The following is a 13,697-nucleotide window of genomic DNA, read 5'->3' as shown; positions in this document are numbered from 1 at the left end:
GCTATGCCAATCCGAAGCCAGGAGCCTCTTCCGGGTCTCCCACGCGGGTGCAGGTTCCCAAAGCTTTGGGCGGTCCTCTGCTGCTCTCCCGGGCCACAGGCAGGGAGCTGGAAGGGAAGCGGGGCTGCCGGGATTAGAACCGGCGCCCATATGGGATCCCGGGCGTGCTAGGCGAGGACCTTAACCACTGCGCCACGGTGCCGGGCCCATGAAGAACTTTTTGCTTTGGAAAATTATTACCTATAGTATTGTGAGCCCGTTTAACCTTAATGTCTTAAAAGTGCTTTATCTTAACTGTGTAACTACTTCATATAGTACCATAAAATATCATTGTGTATAATAATAGCTGAGGAAACTTATTACATGCAGATTTCTAGCCCTGCCCCTAAGGGTTCCTGTTCAGTAAAGATTGCGAAATCGAGGGTCCACATCTTACAAAGTATACCAGTTAACACTAATGCTGGGAATGCTGCTAGGGGAGTTAAATTTGTGATGAGACAGGAATTATAAAAATCATTATATCAGTGAATCAAAAGTAACAGGATATAGGAGAGGTCTTAAGGGAAAGACGATGTTAAGATATTTCATTTGAATTGAACTGGGAAATCATCTTTCCTAATTTGTGCTCTTTGATCTTAATCATTCTTATTCTCTATAGATTTTACTATGATAAATATTTTAAGGAAATGGTTCAAAATAATCATAACAATATTGAGTAACACCTGTACACAAAGCCACTTCAGCATCCCAGCAAAGTTTATGAAGTCAGCACTAGGCTTATTCAAACTCTGCAAGTTAAGGAAGGCCATCAACTCACATGGCTAGTAATGGTAGAACTGGGGTTCAAACACATGTCTGTTCTGGATTCAGGGTTTTTAATCAACACATTTACTTGCTTCTTGTGCTGCTCTGCTGCTTTCTTTCTACAGTTGTTTTTTTCATTCACTTGACTCATGTACACATCCAACAAAGTATTAGTTCGTTAATTTAAAACTACTCCTTGAGTACCTTCTATGTGTATCAGGCTAGGGTCTGGAACCAAAACAGGAAAAAAAAAACAAGTATATTTTAGCTGAAGAAGAAAGACATTAAATAAGTGAAAAAAAATGTAATTGCAGTTGGAGAAAAGTAGAATGAGAAAGGTATAGCAGAAGTAACAGAGCAGATAAGCAGGTTGGTAGCATTTTCAAGAGGAGTTCTAGGGAAGACCTGAGAAGGAATAGAAATCTGAAGGAGGTGATGGGGAAGTCAGTGCAGCAGAATGGCCAGTGTGTGCAGTGGAGGCAAGGGAGGCCATATGGCTGGAGCAGCGTAAGCTCAGGCGAAAGTAGTAAGGGAAGAGGGGGAGCTGATGAGCGTGCCATATCCCGGACTGGTGCAAAGACTTTGATTTTTATTCTGAATTGAGAACCTATTAAGGATTTCAACTGGAGAAGCAATTCACAAGTTCTAAGTACCACTCTGACCGATGTGTTGCGAACAGATTCCAGAACTATATCCAGTAGAACTTCCTAGCAGGGTTGGTAAGGTGACTTGGATGTGATGCAGGACTGTCATCTCTAGGGTACAGCCTACCATTTTAGAGTCAAAAAGGCTTACCTCTAGAATTATATTCCAGTCTGCTAGTAGGTGGACAGAAAAAGAAGGGCCTATTCTTTTGTCTTTGATCAGGACCCAGATGCAGGCAAACATCTCTTTATCTCATAACCTGTTGATAAGACAGGTGTGGAGGCACCTGCACCTGCAAGGCATCCTGGGAGAAGAGGCTTTTACAGCCATTTACCCAAATAAAACTGTTACGTTACAACAGGTCTCTCCTGTAGTTTCTGGACCAGCAGAATCAGGATTATCTGACAGCTCTTTAGAAATGTGAATCTTCAGGCCTCATCATAATCCTGATCTGAGGATCAGGAACTCTGGAGATGGGGCCCAGCGAGCTTCAGTCTAAAGAGCTCTCCATGTGATTCTGCAGACTGGGGTAAAAGGAGCTACTTAAAACAAAAGGAAGCTTGGCTTTAAGCTGTTAATTCATTCTTGCCTAGTGTGATGTCTAAACATTTATGGGCCATTAATAATGTTAATTAGTTAAGAACAATTGGCATCATTAATTAGAAGAGGCTTGGGTTTGGATATTAAGGATAGTATGCAATATTTCTAATCTTCTTAACTTTTATCAGAGTATGTTATTTTTTTCTTTTTAGTTTCTTCGATGTTGTGATGGGCTTTCTTGCAAAGGATTGTAAAGAAAGGGCACTAAGAAAACATGACTTCTATGATCTTTTTGCACTGTATTGATTTTCTCACTTTGCATTCTTTCATTTCCAATGCTATGATGTCAGAAAATGAATGTGTATTGTCGGAGTTAATTGATAGTTCTAGGATGTCTTAAATATCAACATACCACAAGGAACAAATTAAAAAATATGTGTCTACCTAGAGAAAGCAAAGAAGTGTTTCTTGGAGAAGTTATATTCAATTTCCTTCTAACTATAACCATTGAGAGAGAGAGAGAGAGAGAGAGAGAGAATGAGAGAGATACTTATTCTTTTAACTCCAATACCTGAGATCAATCCATGGAAAAGTTCTCTTTCTCCCTGCTTAATCAAATGAAGAAGATTAATTTTAGAAAGAGGTAGCATAGAAATGAATAAGCTCCTTAGAAATCATACCTCCCATTTAGGAGCATCTGGGTTTGAATCCAAGTTCTACTTCAGACTTCAACTTCAAGATAACGCAAACCCTGGAAGCATAGATGATGGCTGAAGGACTTGGAATCCAGCTGTGGAGGTATGAGAGACCTGGAATGAGTTTCTGGCAGAAGCCTAGCATACCCCTGGCTGTTCTGAGTGTTGAGGGAATGAAATAGAGGGTGCAAGAGATCTGTGTCTGCATCTGTCTCTGTCCCTCTCCTATTTCCCCGTTTCAAATGAAAAAAAAAAAAATAAATGAATAAGTTGTAATGGACAGAAATGAAAGTTCAACAACATGTCAAGCTTTAATCCTTTAGATGAGTCACCATAGATTGCACCAAAGGGGATCATGTCTAGTGCAAAAAGCATTTTAAGAAACAATGAGATATACTTTAAATTGCTAAAGGATATGACCCACTAAAAATGCTATGCATTTATGTTAAAAGTTTCAAATAACACAAAATAAAGGTATGATGTTTGAAATTAAAAATCCCCATTTTGGAGACTTTAACTTACATTCCTTGCACACAGAACATTTTGAATTTTAAAAATTTAATAAGGGAAGCAAAGCTTGCAATATTGTGCATTGACTATTAATTGTGACAAATGCATAATATAAATGTAAGATGTTACTTGGGGAATATAAGATGACAGAAGAGGGTGAGGACAGGTTTAAATGGATGGAGCGGTATGGCCATGAAGGAGCAGAGAGGGTATGAACCTGGAAAATAGAAGACAGGCCAATAGCAGAGGGACACCTGGAGACCTGTGGACACAGGAAAATAACAGAGACAGTGGAGCGGTGCTGCAGTGAACAGATAGGCCTGCAGCAATTAGAGCTCCACCAGTAGCCACGTGGGAAGGGGAGTCCACAGGGACCTCAGGAGGTGAACCCAGCCACAGGACTGTTGGTCCTGCTGATTTATTTATTTATTTTTTACCTCACTATAAGAAGCAGCAGGGTGTAGGTCCCAAGCTGTCAGGTGTGGGAACAGAATGGATTTCATGGCCCAGATCTCCACTATTGCTACATCAGGTTCCACTTTTAAACTAGCACAAAGGCTCTGGGGAGGCACAAGAGCAAGTTGCACATGTGCTAAGCCAGGAAAGAACTCACTCCCAGCTCAACACATTGCTCTGGTCTCACTTAGAAAACAATATTGACTCAGCATCCCATGGGTTCTATCCAAAATAGGTTGCTCCCAGACCTATTTACCTAATTGTCAGCAGGTTCCAGTAAGAAGAGAAAAGAAAAAAAATTTTTTATGCAGCTGGCACCACCAAAAACCCTGTGAACTATACCAAAGTCGGCTGGGAATATCAGGAACTATTGGAACTAGCAGCAAGAGAAGGGCTAAGCAGGCAATGGTATGGACACATCACGGGATCATATGAGATGGATAGTGGTGAATAGGGAGTTGGGATTGTGGTGGCCATGGCAGAAGCATAACATGAAAGCTGGGGACTGAAACTCTCTTGAGGGGCTGAAATTCTGTGGAAGGAGTGGTCGAGTGACAGCAAATGCAGAACTGGGCACTCAGTGGGTTCAGTAAAATGGACCTGTAGACCTGTGGACAACATAGCTCAAAAACAGGCCCCAAAGAGAAGAATCCATGAATCAGAGTGCAACAGCCAATGGCAAAAAAAGAGAAATAGGCCCAATGAATGAGGTTACTAAGCATGCATTACAAAGAAACAAAAGTCTGTATCAACCTCATAGTTAACTGAAAAAAAAATGGAGGAACTGACAAATGAAAAATTTCTTTAAAAATATTATAAAGTTCCTTAGAATAAAGAGCACATAAAGGAACTTAAGGAGTTTAAAGAATGTTACATAGGAGATAGCAACATTGCAACAAAATCAAACCGTATTATTAGAGATAAAGAATAGAATACAGCAAATTTAAAAATTCAGTAGAACGCCTCAATAATAGAGAGTGAGGTAGAAGAAACTTTACATTAGAAGACAGTTTCTGCAGTAGTACTTACACATCCCAAAAGCTAGAAGAGGAACTGAGTCATGTTAAGAAAGCATCCAAGAGTTAAGAGATACTACTAAAAGACCAAATGTAAGAATTGTAGCAGTTCCTGAAGGTGCAGAAAGGAAAGTTGCTTAAAAAAAAGATTTACTTACTATTGAAAACTATTATTTACAGAGAGAAGGAGACAGAGAGAAAGATTTTTCATCTCTAATCCACTCCCCAAGTGGCTGCAAAAGCTAGAGCTGAGCCGATCTGAAGCCAAAAGACAGGAGCTTCTACCAGGTCTTCCATTTGGGTGCAGGGTCCCAAGGCTTTGGGCTGTCCCCTGTTGCTTTTCCAAGTCACAAGCAGGGAGCTGAAAAGGAAGTGGAAAGTCACGACATGAACCAGTACCTATATGGGATCCACGCACATCCCAGGTGAAGATTTTAGTCACCAGGCTACCACTTTGGTCCTAGGGCAGCTGCTGCTATAAAAGATGCATTCAGTGAAATAATAAGAAAACTTCCTGAACATGGAGAAAGAATTGGGAAACAAAATACAGGAGGGGCACAGAACTCTCAATGTAGTTGGTCAAAAACAATTCTTGTCACATCATAATTAGGCTCATTTCAGTTGGACATAAAGAAAAGATGCTTAAATGAACACATAAAAAAAGTCAATGAACTTATAGAGGAACCCAATTGGATTCACAGGTGACCTCTCAGAGGAAGCTCAACAGGCCAGAAGAGAATGGAGCGACATATTCCAGAACCAAAATGGTAAAAAAAAAAAAATTATTAGCCCAGAATGATACATCCAGCAAGCTTTCCTTTGTCTTTGAAAATGAAAGAAAATATTTCCACAGGAAACAAAAGCTGATTTCAAGAAATACCATAGGACAGTGGCAATCAAAACAGTCTTCTCTGGCACTAGCACAGAAACAGAGAAGACAATGGAACAGAGTAGAATCCCTAGAAGTAAGCCCACACATGTACAGCCAACTAATATTAGACAAGAGAACTGAAAATATCTTAGGGAAGGGCCCCAAGTGATAGCCCAGTTGGCTAATCCTTACCCTCAAATGTTGGGATCCCATTTAGGCGCCAGTTTGTATCTCAGCTGCTTCACTTTCCAACCAGCTCCCTGCTTGTGCCTTGAGAAAGCAGTGCAAAGATCGCATTTGGAACCTGCAGTCACATAAAAAAAGCTCCTGGTTCCTGGCTGCAGATCAGCTTATTTCTGGTTGTTGCAACCACGGGGGAGTGAACCTATGAACAGAAAATGGAAGATCATTCTCCATCTCTTATTTTCTCTGTAGATATAACTTGCCAATATCTCTTCAACAAATGCTGTTGGGACAATTGAATAGCAGTCTGCAGAAGTAAAATGTAAGGCCCCCATCTATAACCTTATATAAATATCAGTTCTAAATGGATCAAGGACCTAAACTATGTCTAGATTCCATCAAACTAATAGATGAAAACAAAGGAAGCACTCTACAAGATACAGGCATTGGGAATGGCTTCTTAGAAAAATCACCAAAAACACAGGCAGTCAAAGCCAAAATAAACAAGTAGGAATCCATTGAACTAGGAAGCTTCTGTGCAGCAAAGGAAACAATCAGCAAAGGAAAGACGCAGCCAACAGATCAGAGAAAATCTTTGCGCACTACACAACTTACAGGGAACAAATACCCAGGGTTTACAAAGAGCTTCAGAAACTCAATGACAGCAAAATAAAACAAACAAATAAAAAGATACTGTGAAGAAATGGGCAAAAGAAATGGGCAGACATTTCTTAAAATAATAAATTGAAATGGCTAGTAGACATATGAAAAGATGTTCAGGCTCTCTAGCTGTCAGGAAAATACAAATAAATATCATATTGAAGTTCCACCTAATTCCACTGAGATGAGCCTACATTCTGAGCTCTAATAACAAAACCTGTCAGCACAGATGTGGGAAGAAAGATATCCTACTCCCGTGCTGGTAGGAGTGCATGCTAGTGTAATCACTACGGAAGGCAGTATGCAGAGTGCTAAGGCAAATGAAAATTGATCTGCCACGTGACTCTGCTACCCAACTGGTGGGAATAGATCCAAAAGAAGTGAAATCTTCATATGAGAAAGTGACCTGCAAGCTTATATTTATAGCAGCACAATAGCAAAGACATGGAAACAATCTACCTGCCTATTAAAAGAGGATTGGATAAAGAAGCAGTGGTACATCTACATCATGGGATATTATTCAGCTACTAAAAAAAAAAAAAAAGGAAATTCTACCATTTGCAGCAAAATTGCCCCCGACTTGAGATAATTATGCTCAGTGAAATAAGTCAATCTCAAAAGGACAATAGCATATGTTCTCTCTGATAGAAGGTAAATTTCATGCAAAATACAAGATCAATAGATATACAGATAAACATGTGCATAAATATATTCACACAGAGGAATTATATAACGGAGACTAACATACTGGAAAGTGAAGATAAATTGCATTATACATCTCTACATCTGAATAAAAGGAGGGCTCCCTTGAAACTATTAAATGTATCCTGACAATATGATGCTGGATTGTTTATCACTGTCTGTACCTCCAATGTCATGAGACACTGAAATCACAGAATGATGGACTTGTGACTATTGCTGGACTATTGTAATAATGCAGAGGAATATAGTGAGGTAGGGAGCCAGTTGAAAGGGGAAATCCCTGTGCTTATTTCACTATATCATAAAAAAATAAAGAAATGATAAATCAAATTTTAAAAGTGTATGTCACTAAAAGGAGAAACTAAGGTGTTTTACTGATTCTGATAATAGGATAGAAAACTCAGGATAAGATCTATGGCAATTCTTTGTACTACTTCATTTTTTTTTTTTGGCGGGGAAATTTGAACTATTCTGAATTAACATTTATTTATAAGAAAATATGTTAGCTAAATTTTATTACGAGGAAGAGAGAGACTTTCCATCCACTGATTAACTCCCCAAATAGCCACAGTAGCTGGAGCTTGGACTGACTAAAGCCTGGAGCCAGGAGCTCCAGCTGACTCTCCCACATGGGTAGCAGGGACTCAAGAGCTTGAGCCATCATCTGATACTTCCAAGGGACAGTAGCAGGGGGGACTGGGTTGGAAGTGGAGTGACCAGGACTCAGACTAGCAGTTTGATATGTAGGCGTTGTGAGTTAGCAGCTTAACCTGCTCCATCACAATGCACTTGCTCTGAAGCCACTACATTCAATCAGAACTGGATGTCAAATTTGATCACATGTTTTAAATGTTTCAATTAACATACTGTTTTTCTCCTTGCAAGAAAGAGTCAATAAAAATAGAAATGAAAATACAATAATAAATTGAACAGAACAAATGATAACTTCATGGTAACTGATATACCACATATCAGAGACTGCACATTAATTTTGCCCAATCAACCTCCACACACTTACATTTACCCAAGTATAACCAATATATAACCCTGAGGTCTGGTGGCTAAAGTCCTCACCTTGATGCATCGGGATCCCATATGGGCGCGAGTTCTAATCCCAGCAGCCCTTCTTCCCATCCAGCTCCCTGCCTGTGGCCTGGGAGAGCAGTCGAGGACGGCCCAAAGCTTTGGAAACCTGCACCCATGTAAGAGACCTGGAAGAAGCTCCAGGATCCTGGCTTCGGATTGGCTCAGCTCCAGCTGCTGCAGCCGCTTGAGGAGTGAACCATTGGACGAAAGACCTTCCTTGCTGTTTCTCCTCTTCTTTGTACATCTGCTTTTCCAATAAAAATAAATAAATTTTTAGAAAAATGTATAATTCCCTTCAATTCATTGATGGCATTTTAATTTTAATCAGTCAACAATTAAAAGTTAATTTTATATAAACTATGACAAATTTCTTACTAAATCAGTATGTTTGCTCAATCATATTATAATAGTTGTGCAAAATAAAGTGAAATAATAATAATAATAAATTTTAAGTAATTTACATCACAGAAGAAATAATAAATCATTTAAAAATAACCTGCAGGGCCTGGCGCGGTGGCGCAAGTGGTTAATGGTCCTCGCCTAGCACGCCCGGGATCCCATATGGGTGCTGGTTCTAATCCCAGCAGTCCCGCTTCCCTTCCAGCTCCCTGCCTGTGGCCTGGGAAAGCAGTCGAGGATGTCCCAAAGCTTTGGGAACCTGCACCCGCGTGGGAGACCCGGAAGAGGCTCCTGGCTTCGGATCGGCATAGTATCGGGCCGTTGCGCTCACTTGGGGAGTGAATCATCGGACGGAAGATCTTCCTCTCTGTCTCTCCTCTCTGTATATCCGCCTTTCCAATAAAAAAATAATAATAAAAATAAATCGTTAAAAAAAAATAAATAAATAACCTGCAAAGCACAACACAGCCAAATCAGAATTTAGAGGGCCATTTACAGCCTTGCATTTGGCTAGATAATATTAAAAATATTTTGTTGTTAATAATTCATGCAAAAAGATGAAGAATAAATAAACTATGCATTTAAGTTATGTAGCCAAACATGATTGATGAGGAAGATCCTCAGAAAAATAAAGAAATCAAAAGTATAAATACAAAGCTCAATCGAAGATAAAGCAGTAGACTGATTAAAAACAGGACATTTTATGAAAACAAAACAACATCTTTAAAATGTTGCTTAAGGAGATGAGAGATGATAATCCAAGCTACATCAGAAATGACACAGAAAGATGCACAGAAATATGAATGATTTGTTGAAATATCAGTATAACAATTTTAAATTGTACTGATTTACTGATTACTTAAAGAAGCAAAAGATCTAAATAGCATTTAAATAATTGGGTGCCAGCTCTAATCCCCACTTCCCATCCAGCTCCCTGCTTGTGGCCTGGGAAAGCAGTTGAAGACGGCCCAAAGCCTTGGGACCCTGCACCCGCGTGGGAGACCTGCAGGGGGATCTGGGCTCCCGGCTTTGGATTGGCTCAGTTTGGGCTGCTGCGGCCACTTGGGGAGTGAATCTTTGGACAGACGATCTTCCTCTCTGTCTCTCCTTCTCTACATATCTGACTTTGCAATAAAATAGATAAATAAATAAGTCATTTAAAAAAGAATTTAAATAACGGTACGTTTCTGTGCTTTAGAAAGTTATCTCAAACCACAGAGGAAGAGCAGAAAAATCCCAAAGAAGTGAGATCCTATAGTTTACTCAAAAAAAAAAAAAAAGCAAATGTAACATCAAAATCTAAATTATACAAGGAGAGAATTGGAAGAAACTAAAGGTCAAAAATGCCTTTATAAAAGTAGCTAAACGTAATCCTAAACAAAATACATTATTACTATGCATTGTATGTATTCTGTTTATTATAGAAATAGATCTATAATATATATTATATGTGATAGATATATAATAGACATATAAAACACAAAGAAATAGAATTTATCCCCAAAATATATTAGTTAACATTAGAACAACACTGTATACAAATTCCCCAGAAAGACTCTAAATATAGTTCCCTGAAAAAACTTCACATGCACTCTGCTAAATTCATTAGCACATGAAAGAGAAACTGCATATTTACCTAATTAATGCAATGACAACTTAATAAAATTCAATACTCATGCCTGAACTTCAAAAAAAAAATGTGTTTTTTAAAAACAAATTAAGGAGAAAAAAAATCTTAGCTTAAAAAAATGCTCCTTTCCATAAATCTACAGTAAATATGCCATCATGTAAACCAGCAGGTGTGATAGCCTAGCCCGGCAAGAGCTGTGCTCCAGCCTGCTTTCTGCACATGCCGGTGAGCTAAGATTTACTTGGCGGGGCTCTGTCTGCTCCTTTCCAAAACCAACCCACACACTTGCCAACAGATGGAGCTACCTGCCCAGCCTACCCGACCCCCAGGCCTGGAGCATGTGCTAACTAGTGGGGAGTTTCCCAAGCTCCCCCACTCAGGCCACTCCCAGACCTGATCTCACACGTGTCAGTGGGTGTTAGGTCCTTGCCTGGCATAGCCTGCCCCTCCATCTTGGCCTTTGTATGAGCTGGTGACTGTTGTGGCCTGGCCTAGCCTGCCCCACACCCTATTTTAAGGTGCTCATGCAGGTACTGCAGCTTGAACCTGCCCTGCCTGTTCCCAGCCCCAGTACCTGTGAGTGTTGGCAGGTTCCATGATCACACCTAGCTCAGCCCATCACCACCCCAATGCTTAAGCTAACCAGTGAGACTTGTATTTCGACAGGGTTTGGCCCACCTATTCCCCACACAATCTACCCATGGACCTGGTTCTCTTGCGTGCTGATTGGTATCATGGCCCTGCCTAATGTGACCTGTCTCCTGTTCTGACAGACACTCAGGTACTGGGTCTAGCCCTGCCAGATAGGCCCCCTGCACTAGCTTTCATGTGGGCTGGTGTGTGGTGGTCAGCAATGTTCTGTGTTAACAAGCCCAGCTCAGGACTCCATGTGGGCTGGTACATCAGTCTGACCCATACAGATCTTCTGGTCTCTCCCCTCCAAACTACCAGGTCTCAGTCCCGTCACTTACTTGCAAGTACAGTGGCCCCTGTAGTTGGGAGTCCCCAAGGATTATTCATTCCTCACCTACATGTATGGTGGCCTTATCCGTGGTTGTCCCTAGGCAGTAATTCCTCACGCCCAAGTCCCCAGTGCTCATCACTGGGCATCTGGCAGCCAGTGGGATAGCAGGTCTCATTCGTGTGCGTAACCTGAGCCAAGATGACAACGGCTGCTTTTCAACAGCCAGTGCTGTGAATTCCCAGCTCAGAGGTTAGACTGTGCCCCCTCCCATCAGTCAAAGGCAGCCGGTAGAGTGGCAGGTCCTGTTCGGGCCAATACTTATAATTCATACAAATGCAAAATTCTTAGAGTCAGTTAATTAAGAATTTGACAATACAGGTGTGAAGATATGAAAATTTACTGAACCAAGTGAAATACCTGTGTAAAATGAAGTAAATGAATAAATGGAATATGACTATCATATTCATGAAAGGTAAGATTTCCCATTTTAAAATGATTATTTTGCATCAAATTAGTAAGAAAGTTAACTAGTTAGAATAAAGGTTGCAAGAGGATTTTTCATTAGCACATAAATTCATTCTAAAGGTCATCAGAAAAGAATTACATAGGAATAGACAATGTTTGGAAATAAAAATAATGAGTGATTTCTACCCAGTATGAAAACAGATTAAATAGCTAGAGAAGCTACATCATTAAAGTTTTTAGAAACAGAGCAGTGGAACAGAACAGAATTCTTTAAAAATACATTAATTTGCATTTTGGTATTTAGTTTGTAATAGAGGAAATTCATTCTATCGATGAGAAAAAACAGATGGAGCCTTCATTAAATGGCATAGAGATGATCAGTGACTCAAGTAAGGTGCAGAAATGGTTTTTAAATTATAGTATGTTTGAAAATAAATCCTAGACTCATGAAAGGCTAAATGTTAAAAGAAAATGCTGGGGGTTCATTTTACAATGTTAGTGATATGGACAGTTCTTATTATATAAAATTTACAACCTGAAGATATAAAGACTGAAGCTTTCATCATGCTCAAATTAAAAAATTGTTTGGACAATAAATGATACCATAAGCAAAGCTAAAAAGAAGCATCGCCCTGTGGGAAACAGCTTTGTCTCTGCACTTACTGTTCTACCCACACAAGCTGAGGGTCTCTATCTGTGGGGGACATCTATTCTAAGTCTACACAAAGAAAAGACCATTCACATAATTTAAAACTTGGGCAGCGTGCAAATCTGTCTCATTGACAACATAAAAAAGTTCACAATTTTAAAAATAGCGTTCAACGTTGATGTAACTAGCAAGACATTTTGCTTCGTAAAGCAAATGAGTTTGTAAAGCAAGTTGTCTACACTGTGTAAAGGAACTTTATATGCAAGTTTATGTAAGACTCACACCAATGTTATTTGAAGAGAAAGAAATGAAGAAAATAAGTGAAGAAAAATGTTGACTTTGTATAGATTTTTGTCATTAAATATTTTAGATTACCAATTAACTTGAATCAGAGCTGTATTTTGGTATTACTAATTAACTTGAATCAGAGCTGGCTACAGGATGAGCAAGTAAATCCAGCCTTGAGACGCCAATGTATTTATTCAAGTTCACTTTCATGTCCAATCAGGACATGTTCCCCTAGAATTTATAACTTAGATTCCAAATCATCAAAATGTATTCTCATTTGTCAGGAGTCAGCACAGGCCATAGCTTCCTCATCATCTCTCTGCTGCTAGTGAAATCTTTGTAAACATCCCTCTCTTACTTCTAATGAGCACAAATTGTACTTCTCTGTTGAGTCCCAGAGACTCCATGGTTGTTTCCACTGTATTTGTGCTTCACTAAATCAGACTTCAGTTCATTAAATTTACCTTTCAGCCATTGCAATTCTTTCAGGCCAATGGGCTGAAGAAAATTTATTATTTATAATTTTCTGATATTAAATTTAAGAGGAAAGTGAGTGATAGTGAAACTCTGGCAAAACATTGTACTATTTCTGACCAAATGCAAAAACATCGTTGTTTATCTATTAGTCTTATTTTTAATAAGCAAATTAGGAAAACTGAATTCAGCAGCTGTCATATTTTGCCAGGCAAAATGATCTATCTTAACGTTTGCTTGGATTTGTACTTACTAAGTCCTGCTAAAGGCAGTTGCAGCGTGATTGTGACAAGCACCCCTAAAGATACAATCACCAAACTGAAATCAGACCTAAGATCTCAGATTTGGTTTTATTCTCTCACAACTTCACACCCCAAGCTGTGTGTGCTGTCTGGCCTTCGCTAAAAAACTAGTAACTCTAATGGCTATCATGCAGTGTATATCTCCCAATTTCCCACTGGAAAACCTATAGAACTTCATTCCTTCCTTTATTCTGAACTGTAGGAGACAATCCTCTTGTGACCTGAGATCGCTCGGTCCCACAGTGACCTGGGTCCCAGCACTTGCTACCCTCACAGTGCCTTCGTTCTGTTGCTAAGTGTCCTTCTCTCTTTCTTTGGGCTTCTTCCTGTCATTTAAAGTGGGGTTAAGTCTTTCTCT

The sequence above is a fragment of the Ochotona curzoniae genome, unplaced genomic scaffold, assembly GCF_017591425.1.
Source record: "Ochotona curzoniae isolate NIBS_2020 unplaced genomic scaffold, NIBS_Ocur_1.0 contig_4642, whole genome shotgun sequence".
NCBI lineage: Eukaryota > Metazoa > Chordata > Mammalia > Lagomorpha > Ochotonidae > Ochotona > Ochotona curzoniae.
Note: the sequence above shows the minus strand (reverse complement) of the source record.